Source organism: Oncorhynchus masou, chromosome 24 (assembly GCF_036934945.1).
Source record: "Oncorhynchus masou masou isolate Uvic2021 chromosome 24, UVic_Omas_1.1, whole genome shotgun sequence".
NCBI lineage: Eukaryota > Metazoa > Chordata > Actinopteri > Salmoniformes > Salmonidae > Oncorhynchus > Oncorhynchus masou.
This window is the reverse complement of record NC_088235.1, coordinates 66,801,248-66,807,247: the sequence shown is the minus strand read 5'-3', so window position 1 is coordinate 66,807,247 and position 6,000 is coordinate 66,801,248.

Here is a 6,000-nt window from a genome sequence, read left to right as displayed (position 1 = left end):
TTTAGGGCCATCATGGTATCGGCTTGAGAGGGAATATACACGGCTGTGACTATAACCGAAGATAATTTTCTTAGGAAGTAATACGGTTGGCATTTGATTGTGAGGTATTCTAGGTTGGGTGAACAAAAGGACTTATTACAATCACAGCAAGAGTAGTTAATCATGGAACCTTATTGAGACTAAACAATGTCTCTGACCACTTTAGTGGTGGTCTATATGGTGGTGTGTGTGTGTTTGTGTGTGTATTGGTCTGTAAGGTTGTTAAAACCTCTTAGAACTACCCATCCCGGATCCGGTATATTTGTCATCAGCAACGCTGAATAGCATAGCGCAACAGTCAAATAATATTACTAGAAAATATTCATATTCATGAAATCACAAGTGAAATATAGCGAAACACAGCTTAGCCTTTTGTTAATAAAGGAATTAGACTCCTATATCTTTATTTACCAATTAAATTAAACACTCTCTTGAAATGTATACATAATTTATTCATTCATGATAAAAATCCCTTAACAAAGGTTTGGGAGCTTGACTCTCCAGAGGAGTTAGAGAAAAAAGAAGACAAAGACACAACTACCAGACCCTTAAGACAGCAGAGTCATTATGAAGCCCTGTAGAGTCCCCATTGGGCCAGTCGCCTGAGTGCTCCCTAACACATGATTGCTCTATGGAAACTGGCCTCCCTGCTATAATGCATGCAGTCATCCATACCTCAGCCATCTGAATCAAATCAAGAAGAAGAAACTGTTAAGAAGCCTTTTTGACATAGATTTTGTATTCCGATTCCGCTTGTCGTGCAGTAGCAGAGAGAACAGTCCATGACTAGGGTGGCTGGAGTCTTTGTCCATTTTTAGGGCCTTCCTCGGACACCGCCTGGTGTGGAGGTCCTGGGTGGCAGGAAGCTTGTCCCTAGTGATGTAATGGGCTGTATGTACCCTCTGTAGTGCCTTGTGATAGGAGGCTGCCATACAAGGCGGAGATGTAAACAGTCAGGATGCTCTCGATGGTGCAGCTGTAGAACTTTTTAAAGACCTGAGGACAAATCTTTTCAGACTCACGAAGGGGAATAGGTGTTGTCGTGCCCTCTTTACAACTGTCTTGGTGTTTTTGGACCATAACAGGTCATTGGTGATGTGGACACCAAGGAACTTGAAGCTCTGAACCTGCTCCACTACAGCCCCATCAATGAAAATGGGGGAGTGCTTACCCCTCCCTTTTTCTGTTGTCCACAATCATCTCCTTTAGGGAGGAGTTCAGAGACCACACTGCCAGGTCTCTGACCTCCTCCCTATAGGCTGTCTTATTGTTGTCGGTAATCAGGCCTACCACAGTTGTGTTATCGGCAAACTGATGGTGTTGGAGTTGTGCTTGACCATGCAGTCATGGGTGAACAGGGAGTACAGGAGGGGACTGAGCACTCACCCCTGAGGGGCCCTAGTGTTGAGGATCAGCGTGGAAGATCTGTTGTTACCTTAGGGTTTCTGGGATAATGGTGTTGATGTGAGCCATGACCAGCCTTTCAAAGCACTTAATGGCTACAGACATTAGTGCTATAGGTCGGTAGTCATTTAGGAAGATTACCTTGGTGTTCTTGGGCACAGGGACTATGGTGGTCTGGTTTAAACATGTTGCTATTACAGATTGGTTGAACATGTCAGTGAAGGCACTTGCCAGTTGGTCAGTCCATGCTCAGAGTACCTGTCCTGGTAATCTATCTGGCCCTGCGGCCTTGTGATTGTTGACCTGTTTAATGGGTACCCGAGTGGTGCGGCGATCTAAGGCACTGCATCTCAGTGCAAGAGGCTCCTGGTTCAAATCCAGACTGCATCACATCCAGTTGTGATTGGGAGTCCCATAGGGTTGCGCACAATTGGCCTACCATCAACTGGGTTTGGCCGGGGTTTGCAGTCATTGTAACCGACTTGCCTAGTTAAATAAAGATTAAATAAAAAATAATAAAAAGGTCTTAATCACATTGGCTATGGAGAGCGTGATCACACAGTTATCTGAAACAGCTGGTGCTCTCATGCATGCAGTTGCGTGTGTTCTTAGTGCCAGTATCGGTTTGTGGTGGTAAATAGACAGCTACCAAAAATATTGATGAAAACTCTCTTAGTTTGGTCTACAGCTTATCATGACATACTCCATCTCAGGTGAGAAATACCTCGAGACTTCATTTACATAGCTGTACACCAGCTGTTTTTGACAAATAGATACAGACCGCCACCCCTTGTCTTACCGGAGGCAGCTGTTCTATCTTGCCAATGCACAGAAAACCCAGCCAGCTGTATGTTATCCAGGTCATTGTTCAGCCACGACTCGGTGAAACATAAGGTGAAACATAAGATATTACAGTTTTTAATGTCCCGTTGGTAGGATAGACTTGATCGGAGCTCATTCAGTTTAGTATCCAATGACTGCACGTTGACTAATAGGACTGATGGTAGAGGCGGTCAACAATAGGAGCCCGTAAAACGGCAGCCATCTCCTCCCGTGACATTATAATACCCTTTGATGAAGAAAATACCAAAAGGAATGATAAGTTAAGGAATGGTTTGCAATGGTTAGGAATGAGACATTCTCTCTTTATTTGTCAGGAAATTGTTCATGATTGATGTTATATGGAGTGTGGTAAGATTCACCTCAGTGGATGTTTAAAATGTTTAGGGAAGCGGTCATTTCTGAGAATAAATAAGAGTAATCCAAATGTTTGTTTGGGTCTTTGATTTTTCCAATGTGATGTGGTTTGTGTCACTTGCCTGTAGATTTACAGATTGGTCGGGAGTCGTAAACGCTAACAGAGGGCAGCATATCCGTGTGTCCTCTAAGTCGTTTGTTACAGTTTTCTCCAAAGACAAGACATACGCTGTGCCTCTGCCCCACTGTCAAACATACAGACATTTACTTCCCTCTGATTTACATACACACGCACACACACCCATAAACCCACTCCAAAGAGATTCGGCTGTCTTGTAATTTGAAAGCACTTTAACTAATGACTCACACTAAGAGGAAGAGTTGGACCCCTGGAGTGAGAAATACCACAGAACACACATACCGACCGAGAGACACACAGACACACTGTCAGACACACCCGATCTCTAGACAGTAAGACAGGGTGAAGATAAACACCAACCAGTAACATTAATCATCTGCTCAGAGTTAAGTACAAAGTGTGGTACACCCGTGCAAACATGCACACGCTCGCACACACACACACACGCCTCATGTAAACAGAAAAAAAACACGTCAAACGTATACATATATCTCAAACAGACTGTTTTAAAAAATGCTTGCTATTTTTTCATATAACTGAATGTCACGTTGGCTCATTGGCTGACCAAGCCAGTCAGCTGTTTCACTTGTCATGAATATTTTTAATGACTGGCATGTGCCCACACCACCGGTTGAACCAAACCCTCTGTGTGTTTCATCAAGTTTTCTTTCATCAAGTCAACAATCACAACTACGTCTATGATTTAGTAAAAACGTTATAGGGTATAGGCATTCAGAAAATCATTGATTACACTATTCAAACATAGAAAAGCTGCTTTTAAACAATATGGAAAACCTGGAACGTTACTTTAAAGTTCCAGCGCAGTCAAACCCTAGATTATCCTGTGTTTTATATGTATTTCCACACTATGAGGTTGGAATAATACTGCGAAATCGTGGAAATTATGATAATGTTCTTCTAGTGTAAGACCTGTTTGAAAAGACCACCTGAAATATCAGCAAGTCATGGTGGGGTGGAGTTTTGGCCTGCCTGGTGACATCACCAGGTGCTAAATTAGTTTACAGACCAAAAAGATAGACTGCTGCGCCACTCTGGAACCTAAGGCACTGCATCTCAGTGCTAAAGGCATCACTACAGACCCTGGTTCGATTCCAGGCTGTATCACAACTGGCCGTGATTGGGAGTCCCATAGGGCGGCGCACAATTGGCCCAGCATCGCCCGGGTTGGGTTTTGCCAGGGTAGGCCTTCATGAGATGTTGAAATATATTCTCTTCATAATTTAATTCATGTGTCTATGTTTTAGAGTTTAGAACCAGCTGCATTGGTTTGAGTGGCAAGTGTTAACTTAGATTGTGTGTGTGTTTGCTTAGACAAGACATGTTCATATATTCAGAGCAGCCAGATGTCCATGTCATGAGGACTTCCATGAAATGCCTTGAGCGCTATCAGCATCAAGTAGGCTTGGGTTTTCGCTAGGGCACTATGAACAGGGGTGGTGGATTGGCATAACATAATCCCATGACTCCAGCTCCGAAGGTCATGTGTCAAATCCCAGTGGTAGAAGGAGCAATCCAGGGTGTCAAAAACACTTTGAAATGTGATGTTTGGAGAAAAGTGCAAAAATGTCTAACTCTGCAGGGAGACTAAGAGCTTGTTGATTCAGGGCTGTTAGGTCACTTACAGACACTAGTCGTTATATGTTAAAACACCACCATCACCCCAAAGAGACACAACAACAGCCCATGGACTCAATACAGATAATGGCTGGCCCCTATCTGACACATCACAGAAGTGTTCAGGTGTAGTTAGAAGATCTGTATTGCTCCTTCAATGACTGTTTCATCATTAGTCAAACATGAAAAGCAAAAAGTGGTCAAGGCACAAAGACCTCACACAACTGCATTTTTAATATGTCATTGCACACTATACACCTCACTCAAATGCATATCACAGTCCCTCTTTTTATTTTTTATTTTACTAGGCAAGTCAGTTAAGAACAAATTCTTATTTTCAATGACAGCCTAGGAACAGTGGGTTAACTGCCTGTTCAGGGGCAGAACGACAGATTTGTACATTGTCAGCTCGGGGATTCAAACTTGCAACCTTTCGGTTACTAGTCCAATGCTCTAACCACTAGGCTTCCCTGCTGCCCCTCTTGCTCAGCTCTTTACTTTTCTTCTCCACCAAAAACTCACAGACAGCCCACATTAACCTCTTACACTTATGGTGGCGCTATTTCATTTTTGGAAGAAAAACGTTCCCGTTTTAAACAAGATATTTTGTCACAAAAAGATGCTCGACTATGCATATAATTGCTACTGTTCGAAAGAAAACACTCTGACGTGTCCAGAAATACAAATATCTTCTCTGTGCGTGCCCTTTAACGTGAGCTTCAGGCAAAACCAAGATGACTTGGCATCCAGGAAATGACAAGGATTTTTGAGGCTCTGTCTTTCATGATCTCCTTATATGGCTGTGAACGCAAGAGGAATGAGTCTGCCCTTTCTGTCGTTTCCCCAAGGTGTCTGCAGCATTGTGACGTATTTGTAGGCAGATCGTTGGAAGATTGACCATAAGAGACCACATTTACCACGTGTCCGCCCGGTGTCCTGCGCCGAAATTGGTGCGCAAAAGTCACCTGCCAGTATTTTTCCATGGGGCACAGAGAGAAAGCAAGCTTCCACGAACTGCATGTCAATGAAGAGATATGTGAAAAAACACCTTGAGGATTGATTCCAAACAACGTTTGCCATGTTTCGGTCGATATTATGTAGTTAATCCGGAAAAAGTTTCACGTTGTAGGTGACTGCATTTTCGGTTCGTTTCGGTAGCCAGGCGCAATGTAGAAAACGGAACGATTTCTCCTACACACAGACGCTTTCAGGAAACACTGCGCATTTGGTATGTGGCTGGGAGTCTCCTCATTGAAAACATCAGAAGCTCTTCAAAGGTAAATGATTTTATTTATTTGGTTATCTGGCTTTTGTGAAAATGTTGCGTGCTACATGCTACACAAAATGCTATGCTAGCTTTGCATACTCTTACACAAATTAGTCAATTTCTATGGTTCAAAAGCATATTTTGAAAATCTGAGATGACAGTGTTGTTAAGAAAAGGCTAAGCTTGAGAGCAAACGCATTATTTTAATTTTATTTGCGATTTTCAGAAATCGTTAACGTTGCGTTATGCTAATGAGCCTGAGGCTTAGTCACAAACCCGGATCCGGTTTGGGGAGTTTCAAGAAGTTAAACACACTCTC